The 14,383-nt window shown below is 37.9% G+C and overlaps 1 protein-coding gene across 10 annotated transcripts in view; it reads left to right on the forward strand.

Moving 5' to 3' along the window:
• Nucleotides 1-14,383, forward strand: part of IMMP2L (inner mitochondrial membrane peptidase subunit 2) — a 958,934-nt gene that overhangs the window by 180,932 nt on the left and 763,619 nt on the right. Inside the window, exon 5 of one of the 10 annotated variants that reach the window (XM_060414760.1) lies at nucleotides 1-14,383. This exon is cut by the window's left edge and continues 36,676 nt beyond it; it is cut by the window's right edge and continues 86,689 nt beyond it. The exons of the other annotated variants lie outside the window; for them this stretch is intronic. The gene's annotated coding sequence lies outside the window, so the exon portion shown is untranslated. 10 annotated transcript variants of the gene reach the window in all.

A 14,383-nucleotide genomic window follows, 5' to 3' on the forward strand; every position in this document is an offset into this window, starting at 1 on the left:
ACAATTTGGAGACTGTCAGTTGTGGCTGAGTAGCTGAAATCTAAGACATGCCACTTTGCAGTGCATATTTGATGCTGACAGGCTCATCTTTAAAAATAGTGATTTTACAGTTTGTTTTCTATGTTTATATGTTATGTTTTTGTTTTTCTTTAAAGAATAGTTTCCCAGGCTGAGTTTGTTTTTTCAAAAACACATACCCACTTCATCACACTTTTTTTTGAATTTTAAATTCAAGTTTATATACTTGTTTCCTGTGCCTGTAAAGAAGTGGCCTTACTTTGTGAACATGACTTGTTCAGTCTCTGAACATACAGTCTCTGTGGTGAGACTGTATCTTTACATAATGAATACTCCGTTGAAGGTGCCTAGCAGTCACGCTGTGTCTTAGAAACTTCAAGATACCTACTGTGCCATAGTCTAATGAAGGGTGCCTTGTGCATATAATACCAAGTTGTCTGCCTCACCGTTGTTGTTCAGTTGCTAAGTCATGTCTGACTCTTTGTGACCTCATGAAGCACAACTCACCAGGCTTCCCTGTCCTTCAGTATCTCCCAGAGTTTGCCCAAACTCATGTCCATTGAGTCAGTGATGCCATCCAACCATCTCATCCTCTGTCTCCCCCTTCTGTTCCTGCCCTCAATCTTTTCCAGCATCTTGGTCTTTTCCAGTGAGTCTGCTCTTCACATCAGGTAGCCAAAGTATTAGATCTTCAGCTTCAGCATCAGTCCTTCCAGTGGTTATTCAGGGTTGATTTCCTTTAGGATTGACTGGTTTAATGTTGCTGTCCAAGGGACTCTCGAGTCTTCTCCAGCACCACAGCTCAAAAGCATCAGTTCTTTGGCACTCAGCCTTCTTTATGGTCCAGTTCTTACATCCTTACATGACTACTGGAAAAACCATGTCTTTGACCATACAGGCCATTGTCGGCAAAGTGATATCTGCTTTTTAATGTGCTGTCTAGATTTGTCATAGCTTTTCTTCCAAGAGGCAAGTGTCTTTCAGTTTCATGGCTGCACTCACTGTCTGCAGTGATTTTGGAGCCCAGGAAAATAAAATCTGTTGCTGTTTCCTCTTTTTCCCCATTTATTTGCCATGAGGTGATGTGTCTTACCACGTGACCCCATTATCCTGACCACTGGCTATAGGAAGGCAGGCAGAGGCGCACATCATGGAAGGGGCTGTGCGTGAGAACTCTGTTCCAGGGTGTACTGTCCACACCCCCTGTAGGATCGTTTCTCCTTAGAGGAGGGATGCAGTTATTAGAATGAGGTAGAAGTACTCAGATTTTCTAAGAGAAAGTAGGCTGCGGAATCCAGGAGGCTAGAGCAGCCATAAAGACAACATTGCCATGAGATAACGGGAGGAGGCATAGTAAAGAACTAGTAGCTTGCTAAAAGCGAGAAGCAGACCCAGAAGAGGAGTCCAACTGAGTTGCCCTGTGACTCCTCAAGTCACTGTGTTTTCTGAGGTCAATTCAGCTCTATTCTCATCTTGTATCCTTTCAGCAATCCACACCCTCCGCCTACCTCACCATCCAAATTCCCTGTCTTTTGACAAAATCTTGAGTTTCTGGAACTGCCTGACAGTTACTGAATTTTAAAATTACTTACCTAAGAATAAGTCAATTTTTGAAAACTGATAATATGATTCTTAAATAAAGACCTTGTGTAATGACATAGATGGTCTAAAAGCCAGAAATGTCAGATATAGAAGTGAAATATCTGAAAAAATGATATTGTAGATTTTTGTGTTTGCTTGCCATATACAGACTTTATTTATCTTTAAATAAAACTTACCTGGTTATATCATGCTCTTAAGAAACTATGTAATAGTTTAAGGAAGAAAAGGAAGGAAATAGTTTGAGGAAGAAAAGATGGCTGTATACTAAATTGGTTAGAGAGCTCATTAACATACTGTCTTTTTTTGTCAGGTTGCTAAGGCTCACTGATTGAATGTGAATTTAGAGAAACTATCATGTTAATGGCAGTGTTACTAACTATACTTCATCTTCATTTAAATTTCTCCTTTTGTGTTAATGTTTGTGTTTTTTCTTTTGTTTACCGGTGTTAACTATTTTAAATACACATGTCATACTTACAGGGAAATGATTGTGAACAAGGAGACAACAAAGCAAATAAATTATATAGATATAACTCAATATCTATCGAATTATAAGTTATTCAATAGATATTTTCTGTAATTTTCATGTGATTTTGGACTATTACATTCACATGTGCTAGAACACTGCCTGACATATTGTGGGTACTTAGTTGTACCCGCATATTGTGGGTAAATAGTTGCTAAATGAACACATCCAAAAGAGCATAGGAATTTCTGTAATATATAATATAGACTCATGTTAGAATCAGAGGGGGAAAGCTAAAGCTCTTAAAGCATAACTTCATGATTTCTTTCATAGATTTAGGAAATTGATGCCTAGAGAGGTGAAGAGAATTGCCTAAGATCACAGTTATTGGCAGAATAAGGCCTACTTTCTGTATTTCTAAACAACTTGATCAATTTTACATGGCCAACAGGAGGGTAGAACTGGGCTTGAAACTCAGATGTGAAAGGGTGCAAAGTCAATTATCTACATAGGAGTTTATTCATATTTTGAGGTCATTTTCATATTTTTGAGGTTTTTATAAAGGCTTCATCTGTTACCTCTTCTCTGTAGCTCTTTCTATGCCCCCACACAGAATTAATTGCATTCTTGAGAGATAGCACTGAATACCATCTCTTTTCTAGTTTGTGTGACATTATGTTGAGTTGGAATTCCTTGTTGAATTGTGTTGAGAGTTAGGAACAATTAGTATACCTAAGATTAGATTTAAGGAGATAAAACCTTCATGAGAGGAACAGAATCTCATAGTCTTTCAAATTCAGTTACCCCTTGATAAGTGTCAATATTGAATAATCATGTTTCTTGTAGACATGACTTAATGATTGTCAGTCTCCTTGGTTTGAATGGCTTTTGAGAAAGACTTTACTTTGTAATTTTTATAAGAATTCATAATAGTACTTTGCTATGTATGTAACGGTTTCAGTACTAACACAATTTAAAACATTTTGGCTGACCAGTATTTTTAGATCTCTCTTTTTTTTAGAAGATTTTTAGAAAAGTTTAACTGATGGTACTGTTATGGATATATTCCTTAGTAAGTGCACCAATCAATTTTATACACATTTAGCAGAATATATCTATCAAATCATCAACAAATTTTAAAAGGAATTATTTATTATATATTCTCTTGAACTTGAAACTTCTAGGTTACATTGGTATGGATATTAAAAATATAATAGTATTTACTGTGTAATAGTATTTCAAAACTATTTATTTTTTATAGGTAGATCTTCTGAAATGTGATGTCATTTCCTAAGGGAAATTGTCTGAAATTATTTTATTCCTATCTTACTTATATGAAAAACAATATTTAAAAGTGAATAGAAAATACTGAAGTCAACAATTACAACCATGTCCTAATTTCTGTAAAGAAAGTCTGTATTATTGGTGTTGTCAGTAAGACTGATCTTTTCTACAAAACGTTAACATTTTATGAATGCAAGAAAACTTACAGTTCAAACTGTCTTTATTCATAGATGAGCAAAAAAAATCGAGAATGAATGAATTCACACTGGAAATGTTAAAGCCTGCTAATGAAAGTCTGGACTAGAATCTAGATCTTCGTATTCTTTGGCTAGCATACATACCAAACTAATGGAAAAGAGTAAAAGTCATCCAAAGAAATGCTAAATAAGATTATATAATTTCATCCCCTTATGGCTTTATATTCTGTATGGTTATCATCTTTTTTGTCATCTTTGCCAGCAAAAGACACAGACTGATTTAAAATCAAAAGAGGAATTTACCTGAAATTTTTAGACTGAGGGAGGCTCTCAGGATTGAAGGGAGACTGCATAGTTAGATTGAAGGGAGACTCCTCTCCTTGAAACAGGGAGGTATCAGCCAGATCCAAAGGTCTTGGTAACAGGAACAGTCAACAAAATTGCCCAGGCTCTGTTGCTGACTTGGATCAATTCTGACCTAGTCCTTGGTATGTGCATAAGTTAGTAACTCAGTTTTATCCAACTCTTTGTAACCCTGTGGACTGTAGCCTGCCAGGCTCCTCTGTCTAAGGGATTCTCCAGGAATACTGGAGTGGGTTGCCATTTGCTTCTCCATGGTATATACATAGTCTGTTTAATAAACCAAGTCCCAAGAGACTGTGTTTTATTGACTAACCTTGTGTTTTGTGCTGGCCAACCGATGCCAGGAATAGTATAGAAATGATCCCAGAGCAGCCTCTGAAGGACACCTTTGGTTTCTGTAATTGGAGGGCATGCATTTAGATTTATGTTTCCATCAGGATGGTACAGTGAAGGAGAAGATTCCCTAAAAGAGAGGTGAGTAACATCAGGAAAGGGGCTGGGTGCCAGGCTGCCGCTAAATGACATATGTTCACTTCACCTGTCAAGTGATCGTATTATGCTGGAAAGCTTGTTCTACATCCAGTAAAATCTGCCTTTTCTAAATAACATACTAAGTATTTTTAAATGTGAGTTACCTAGTGTATATAGAATGAGACTATTTTAAAACCTTTTCTGTATTACATTATCTCTGGTAGCATTTTAATTACTCAACAATTTTTTCTTTTTTTCCACCATGAGGGGTCAGAGGAAGGAAGACACAGGGAAATTCAACTCTAAGATAGCACTGGTTTTTGAATTTTATATACAGCATTTGCTGCCCACAGTGAATAGAAATAATAGCTATAATTTATTTTCTACCTACTGGTTTAAAGTACTAGATGGTGATTTTACTGATATATTCAGCACAAGAAAAATTTGAGGTCATTAACTTAGGTTCAGGAAGGTAACAAAAACACAGTGGAGCCTAGAGTCTAAAAGTATGGGGTCTAGAATGAGATTTCCTGGGTTCAGATTTTGACTCTGACTCTTGCTCGCTGTATGACCTTGCATGAGTTACCTAATCTTTCTGTTGCTCGTTCTTCTTTTTGAAGAGTGGTGAAAAAAATAGGATCTACATCATAAGAGTGATTATGATTGCTAAAAGATACAATCTATATTCAGCGCTTACTAGTCAGACATGAATGAGCGACTGAACTGAACTGAACTGAACATGGTAGTGTTAGTAGCCTGGCACTTAGTAAGTAATAAATTTTAGCAACTAATATAATGATTCACATTAAACCTTGTTAACTGTACTATTTGTTGCACTACACTGCGCACACACACACACACACACACACACACACACACACACGTTTTTTGTTGAGGGGAAAAGACTTACCAAATTGAAGAAGCAGAAGAATTAAAGAACTGGACCTAAAATTAATACTATGCTCTTAACTCAGTGGAATAAAAACAAATTGATTATTACTTCAAAAATATTTATTAGTCTGTGGTGTGCTTCATTGTGAGGGCTTTTCATATTCTTTAAGTTTTCTAAAAATTGAGGTATAATTGACATATTACATTAGTCTTGGGTGTACAACATGATTCAATATTTGTCTGTAGTGTAAAATGATCACCACAATAAATCTAGTTAGCATCCATCACCATTCAAAATTATGTTATTTTTTCTCTGATTAGAACTTTAACCCATTTTTATTTAATTTTTATGAATGGTTTAAGATGTAATTGAGTTTTGTTCTTCTGCATGTGGCTGTTTAGTTTCCCCAACACCAGTTATTGAAGAGATTGTCTTTCCACATTGTATATTCTTGCTTCCTTTGATATAAATTAATTGACGGTATATGCTTGGGTTTATTTCTGGGCAATCTGTTACACTGATCTGTGTGTCTGTTTTTATGCTTATGGCATACTGTTTTGTTTGCATAGCATGTAGTGTAGTTTGAAATCAGGGTATGTGATGCATCCAACTTTTTCTTTCTCCAGCTTGCTTTGGCTCTTTGGGTTCTGTTGGGATTTCATACAAATTTTAGGATTGTTTTTACTATTCCTGTGAAATATGCCATCAGCACTTTGACAGGGATTGCCTTGAATCTGTGGATTGGTTTTCATAGTATGGTCATTTTAGCAATGTTAGTTGTTACAGTCCTTGAAAACAATGTATCTTTTCATTTATTTGTGTCTCCTTCAATTTTTTTCATTAATGTCTACAGCTTTCACTGTATAGGTCTTTAAACTCCTGAGTTAAATTTATTCCTAGGTATTTTATTCTTTTTCATATAATTGTAAATAGGGTTGTTCTCTGAATCTATTTCTGATAGCTTGCTATTGGTATATGGGCATATAACAGATTTTATTCTTAATTAATTTATTTTATTATTGAAGGATAATTGCTTTACATAATTTTGTTGTTTTCTGTCAGACCTCAACATGAATCAACCATAGGTATACATATATCCCCTCCCTTTTGAACCTCTCTCCTATCTCCCTCCCCACCCCTCCCCTCTAGGTTGACACAGAGCCCCTGTTTGAGTTTCCTGTGCCATACAGCAAATTCCCATTGGATATCTATTTTACATATGGTAATGTAAGTTTCCATGTTACTCTTTCCATACATCTCACCCTCTCCTCCTGTCTCCTCATGTCCATAAGTCTATTCTTTATGTCTATTCCTCCCCTGCTGCCCTGTAAATAAATTCTTCAGTACCATTTTTCTAGATTTCATATATATGCATTAGAACATGATAGTTATGTTTCTCTTTCTGCCTTACTTCACTCTGTATAATAGGTTCTAGGTTTATCCACCTCATTAGAACTGACTCAAATGCATTCCTTTTTATGGCTGAGTAACATTCCATTGTGTTATATACCACAACTTCTTTATCCATTCATCTGTCCATAGACATCTAGGTCACTTCCATGTTCTAGCTATTACAAATAGTCCTGCAATGAACAATGAGATACACGTGTCTTTTTCAATTTTGATTTCCTCAGGGTATATGCCTAGGAGTAGGATTTCTGGGTGGTTTTGGAGAAGGAAATGGCAACCTACTCCAGTACTCTTGCCTGCAAAATCCCATGGGCAGAGGAGCCTGGTAGGTTACCGTCCATGGGGTCACGAAGAGTCGGACACAACTAAGCGACTTCACCTTCACTTTTCACATTCATGCATTGGAGAAGGAACTGGCAACCCACTCCAGTATTCTCGGCTGGAAAATCCCAGAGACAGAGGAGCCTTGTTGGCTGCCACCTGTGGGGTCGCACAGAGTCGGACGCGACTGAAGTGACTTAGCAGCAAGTTTGAACTTTGTTCCTCATATTCTTATAGTAGTTTTGAACTAATTATTGAAATAACTTATAGAGCTTTATTGTACCTTTATTCTGCTTTGTAATATGCTACTTTACACATGTGAGAATAAGTAACATATATGTAGTTATAAAACATAGTAATAAGAAAACAGTCATGCATCTGTCGTGGAAGATATTACACTTCACAGTCACCTATCTGATTCCCCTGTCTGATTCTTCTGCCTCTCTTGTTTGGACTATGTGTTTATCATTCTTCTGCTTTTTAAAAATTTTATTTTATTTTTATTTTTAAAATTTTTATTTTTACTTTATTTTACTTTACAATACTGTATTGGTTTTGCCATACATTGACATGAATCCGCCACGGGTGTACATGAGTTCCCAAACATGAACCCCCCCCTCTGACCTCCCACCCCATATCATCTCTCTGGATCATCCCCGTGCACCAGCCCCAAGCATCCTGTATCCTGCATCAAATATAGACTGGCGATTCGTTTCTTACATAATAGTATACATGTTTCAATGCCATTCTCCTAAATCATCCCACCCTCTCCCTCTCCCTCAGAGTCCAAAAGTCCGCTCAAGCTTTTGATTTGGAAATCACTTTAAATTACACAGTCTCAAGGGTAGTACAGAGAACATCTGAATACATCTGTGTTTAATGATACTTATGTATACACTGTACACACACATACAGAGTGGGCATTTACATTCATGTTTTTCTTCAGAATCTTTTGAGAGTAAGTTGGTGATGTCATGTCATGAACCTCAGTCCATAGTTCATCAGGCACTCTATCTATCAGATCTAGGCCCTTAAATCTATTTCTCACTTCCACTGTATAATCATAAGGGATTTGATTTAGGTCATACCTGATTGGTCTAGTGGTTTTACCTACTTTCTTCAATTTAAGTCTGAATTTGGCAACAAGGAGTTCATGATCTGAGCCACAGTCAGCTCCCGGTCTTATTTTTGCTGACTGTATAGAGCTTCTCCATCTTTGGCTGCAAAGAATATAATCAATCTGATTTTGGTGTTGACCATCTGGTGATGTCCATGTGTAGAGTCTTCTCTTGTGTTGTTGGAAGAGGGTGTTTTCTATGACCAGTGCTTTCTCTTTGCAAAACTCTATTAGTCTTTGCCCTGCTTCATTCCACATTCCAAGGCCAAATTTGCCTGTTACTCCAGGTGTTTCTTGACTTCCTACTTTTGCATCCCAGTCCCCTATAATGAAAAGGACATCTTTTTTGGGTGTTAGATCTAGAAGGTCTTGTAGTCTTCATAGAACCATTCAGATTCAGCTTTTTCAGCGTTACTGGTTGTGGCATAGACTTGGATTACCGTGATATTGAATGGTTTGCCTTGGAAACGAATAGAGATCATTCTTTCGTTTTTGAGATTGCATCCAAGTACTGCATTTCAGACTCTTTTGTTAACCATGATGGCTACTCCATTTCTTCTAAGGGATTCCTGCCCGCAGTAGTAGATATAACAGTCATCTGAGTTAAATTCACCCATTCCCGTCCATTTTAGTTCTCTGATTCCTAGAATGTCGACATTCACTCTTGCCATCTCCTGTTTGACCACTTCTAATTTGCCTTGATTCATGGACCTAACATTCCAGGTTCCTATGCAATATTGCTCTTTACAGCATCGGACCTTACTTCTATCACCAGTCACATCCACAACTGGGTATTGTTTTTGCTTTGGCTACATCCCTTCATTCTTTTTTCAGTTATTTCTCCACTGATCTCCAGTAGCATATTGGACACCTACCGAGCTGGGGAGTTCCTCTTTCAGTATCTTATCATTTTACCTTTTCATACTGTTCATGGGGTTCTCAAGGCAAGAATACCAAAGTGGTTTGCCATTCCCTTCTCCAGTGGACCACATTCTGTCAGACCTCTCCACCATGACCTGCCTGTCTTGAGTTGCCCGGCAGGCATGGCTTAGTTTCATTGAGTTAGACAAGGCTGTGGTTCTAGTGTGATTAGATTGACTAGTTTTCTGTGAGTATGGTTTCAGTGTGTCTGCCCTCTGATGCCTTTTTGTAACACCTACCATCTTACTTGGGTCTCTCTTACCTTGGATGTGGGGTATCTTTACATAGCTGCTCCAGCAAAGTGCAGCCACTGCTCCTTATCTTGGATGAGGGTATCTCCTTACCACCGCCCCTCCTGACCTTGAATGTGGAGTAGCTCCTCTCGGCCGCCCGCGCAGCCACCGCTCCTTAGACGTGGGGTTGCTCCCCTCAGCCATGGCTCCCTCAAATCCCTTATGATTATACCGTGGAAGTGAGAAATATATTTTAGGGGCTAGATCTGATAGATAGAGTACCTGATGAACTATGGACTGAGGTTCATGACATTGTACAGGAGATAGGGATCAAGACCATCCCCATGGAAAAGAAATGCAAAAAAGCAAAATGGCTGTCTGGGGAGGCCTTACAAATAGCCGTGAAAAGAAGAGAAGCAAAAAGCAAAGGCGAAAAGGAAAGATATAAGCATCTGAATGCAGAGTTCCAAAGAACAACAAGAAGAAATAAGAAAGCCTTCTTCAGCGATCAGTGCAAAGAAATAGAGGAAAAGAACAGAATGGGAAAGACTAGAGATCTCTTCAAGAAAATTAGAGATACCAAGGGAACATTTCATGCAAATATGGGCTCGATAAAGGACAGAATGGTCTGGACCTAACAGAAGCAGAAGATATTAAGAAGAGCTGGCAAGAATACACAGAAGAACTGTACAAAAAAGATCTTCAAGACCAAGATAATCACGATGGTGTGATCACTCACTTAGAGCCAGACATCCTGGAATGTGAAGTCCAGTGGGCCTTAGAAAGCATCGCTACGAACAAAGCTAGTGGAGGTGAAGGAATTCCAGCTGACCTATTTCAAATCCTGAAAAATGATGCTGTGGAAGTGCTGCACTCAGTGTGCCAGCAAATTTGGAAAATTCAGCAGTGGCCACAGGACTGGAATAGGTCAGTTGTCATTCCAATCCCAAAGAAAGGCAATGCCAAAGAATGCTCAAACTACCACACAATTGCACTCCTCTCATGCGCTAGTAAAGTAATGCTCAAAATTCTCCAAGCCAGGCTTCAGCAATACATGAACCGTGAACTTCCTGATGTTCAAGCTGGTTTTAAGAAGGCAGAGGAACCAGAGATCAAATTGCCAACATCCGCTGGATCATGGGAAAAGCAAGAGAGTTCCAGAAAAACATCTATTTCTGCTTTATTGACTATGCCAGAGCCTTTGACTGTATGGATCACAATAAACTGTGGAAAATTCTGAAAGAGATGGGAATACCAGACCACCTGGCCTGCCTCCTGAGAAATCTGTATGCAGGTCAGGAAGCTACAGTTAGAACTGGACATGGAAGAACAGACTGGTTTCAAATAGGAAATGGAGTATGTCAAGGCTGTATATTGTCACCCTGCTTATTTAACTTATATGCAGAGTACATCATGAGAAACTCTGGTCTGGAAGCAGCACAAGCTGGAATCAAGATGCTAGGAGAAATATCAATAACCTCAGATATGCAGATGACACCACCCTTATGACAGAAAGTGAAGAGGAACTAAAAAGCCTCTTGATGAAAGTGAAAGTGGAGAGTGAAAAAGTTGGCTTAAAGCTCAACATTCAGAAAACAAAGATCATGGCATCTGGTCCCATCACTTCATGGGAAATAGATGGGGAACTAGTGGAAACAGTGTCAGACTTTATTTTTTTGGGCTCCAAAATCACTGCAGATGGTGACTGCAGCCATGAAATTAAAAGACGCTTGCTCCCTGGAAGGAAAGTTTTGACCAACTTAGATAGCATATTCAAAAGCAGAGACATTACTTTGCCAACAAAAGTCCATCTAGTCCAGGCTATGATTTTTTCAGTGGTCATGTGTGGATGTGAGAGTTGAACTGTGAAGAAAGTTGAGTGCCGAAGAATTGATGCTTTTGAAGTGTGGTGTTGGAGAAGACTCTTGAGAGTCCCTTGGACTGCAAGGAGATCCAACCAGTCCATTCTAAAGGAGATCAGTCCTGGGTTCTTTGGAAGGAATGATGCTAAAGCTAAAAGTCCAGTACTTTGGACACCTCATGTGAAGAGTTGTCTCATTGGAAAAGGCTCTGATGCTGGGAAGGATTGGGGGCAAGAGAAAAAGGGGATGACAGAGGATGAAATGGCTGGATGGCATCACCGACTTGATGGACATGAGGTTGAGTGAACTCCGGAAGTTGGTGATGGACAGGGAGGCCTGGCATGCTGCAGTTCATGGGGTCGCAAAGAGTTGGACACGACTGAGTGACTGAACTGAACTGAACTGAACTGGTGATATCATTGCCTTCCTTTGCTGTTAATTATTTCAATGTCATTTCCTAAGAATGAAGTCTATTTTAATATGACCAAAATAACCTAATATTAATTTTTATCTAACTTACTATATTTGAATTTTGTTAGTGCACCTGATAAGGTATTTTGTAAATATTTGTTTTTTTCTCTTGTACAAGATCCAGTATAGGGACACATACTGTATTTGGTTGTCATGTCTCTTTATAGTCTGAAACAATTCTTAGTGCTTTTTTCTCTTTTTTGTCTTTTTATATCGTTGACATATTTGAAAAATACAGAGTTCTGTTTTTTTTTTTAACAGAATGATCCCCATTTAAGTCTGATCTTTCGTCACAATTTAGTTTCAGGTGTCACCTCCTCAGACAGAATATTACAAGAGTGATATTTCCTTTCCAGATATTACATCTGGAAGCACTCAGTGTTCACCTGGTCAGGGTATTGTCCAATTTCTCCCCTTGTTGCTGGTGAGTAGGTTTTGGGGACATATTCTGAGGCCATACATACATCCTATTGCTAATAAAAAACTTTTCCTCTTGGCTGAGCATCCGTTGATAATTCTTGCCTGAACCCAGTGTTACGGTTGAGGTTGTAAGATAACTGGTTCCATTCCAATGCCAGCAGCAGTCTACTTGTATCAGTCAGCTCAGCATTCTATCAGCCTTTTGCAAGGCTCTATCAACCTTTCTTTCCCATTTCTATCTTTATGTTTTCCCTGTTTCTCCCCCAGTGACCTATAATCTTGAGTCTCTGTGACATGTCTTCTCATTCTTCGAATATTTCTTTACTTTCTGGTGTGACAAGATGCTCCAGGCTCCTCCTTGTGTACCTTCACTGCTCATCGCTGGAATCAGCTCTTTCTCCAAGGAACTATGGTTCTTGAGTGAGAAATGGAATGTGACATCTGATGCAAGGTTTATTGTCTTTGTAAGTTGATTAGTTGTGGTTTTTAAATCAGTTGGCGATTCTTCTTTTGTATTTAAGCCAAGTGGTTATTTATTGAGTTTCTCTGACTTAAGATACATCCTTCGAAATCTGTTACATTTTCATTCTCTTTGTGTTTTTTTAGTCCTTCATGTATCTGTGACACTTTTCCTCATGAGTGGCAGGATTGGCCACCATGTTGTAGGACATCCAATAGCTGCCCTAGTGTGTGATGAAATGAATTGGATTAGTATTGATACCCGTCTCAGGCAGGTATTGAAAAGGATGAACGTGAGGTGTTTTCAACAAATGAAATACTCATTATAGCAGATTGTGTTTTAGAAGCTGAATAGTTTCACATAATCCCTTAATTCTCTACATCCATCTTGAAATACAGGGAAGTAAAGAAATAAAGAATTGTTAATGTCACTCCAGGATATTAATATTATACTAAATTACATATTTAAAGTTCAGCAATACAAAGGTTAGGACCTTCTCATTTAAAGTTTATCTGTTTCTTGAGCAATTTCCTGTCAATTTAGCATGGTAACAGTAGGATTTGGTATATTGGATATGACTTTTAATAGAAATAAATGCTATGTATATAATATTTATAGTTTATATAAACATATACTTTTTTAAAGTTTATCTAAATATATACATAGATACAAGTATATGTACACATTTCATACTAGTTTGATACTTCCTATCTAATATGATCTTGCAATTATTGTTTAATCAATACAAAAAGTTGGGAATTCCCTGGCATTGATGTGGTAAGTATGACTCAGTGCTTTCATTGCTGGGGCTGGGTTCGATCTGTGGTTGAGGTGGTAGGAAACCATGCGGTATTGCCAAAAAAAAGAAAAAAAAGAAAAAGAAACTGTAACTAAGACAAATTATGTGGTTTTGTTGGAGACAGATAGCCGTGTTCTGTATATACATTCAAACCCTGCCGAGTTGATAAAAAAGAATTGAGGTAGATTATTTTTTAAAAATTGTTATGTACTGGTTTTTATTCTATCAGATGCCATAAAAATACTGAAGCATAAGAGTGGAGAAAAACAAATATGCTAATTGCAGCAGCTATTACAGTGCTATGATTAAGAACTAAATTTCATTTTATTCATTTTGACTCTATCTTCACCACCTGTTTCATGCCATTAATTTTATTAGTCCTTTGAGGAGGTTATTGTCTATTTAAGGAGACAGATTATTTGAATATGAAAAGTGATGTGAAAGTACAAAGCAAATAAACTTTACCCATTGTGTGTGTGTGTGTGTGTGTGTGTGTGTGTGTGGGCACACAGGCAGGCTTCCTGGAGGAACAGGTGCCTGAGTTGGGCCTTGAAGGACAGTTAAGAATTAGCCAGAGAATAAATAGGGCAAGGGTATTCTAGCCAGGGATAGCACTGTGGACAGTTACCACATGGTGTGTGCAGGGAGCTCAGATAATATGGTAGGTGATGGACAGTGGTTGCATGATGAAGCTAGAAAGGGAAATAGGGGCCAAATAATCATGTCCACTTTTTTTTTTTTTTTGAGTTGGAGACAGTTGAAGTGTTTTTAAGTAAAAGAGTGCCCTGTTAGACTTGTTATATTCCTCTACTCTTTCTGCTGTGGAGAGGATAGATTGAAGGAGGTAAGGACACTCTTGCAGTTGAGGATAATGAGGAACAAATGTGTTGCCAACATTTAGTTCAAGACTTATGGTCTTAGAAAATAAACTGGTGGTGCTAGTAAGGTGACAAAAATAGAAACATGAGGATCACCTAATTCTCAAGATCAGAAAGAAGCAGAGATTACTTTTTCAAAAGAAAAATAGTTTCTCTATATTAAAATGTTCAAAGAAGCATTTCTCCCCTTCTTATGTC

Source organism: Ovis aries, chromosome 4, assembly GCF_016772045.2.
Source record: "Ovis aries strain OAR_USU_Benz2616 breed Rambouillet chromosome 4, ARS-UI_Ramb_v3.0, whole genome shotgun sequence".
NCBI lineage: Eukaryota > Metazoa > Chordata > Mammalia > Artiodactyla > Bovidae > Ovis > Ovis aries.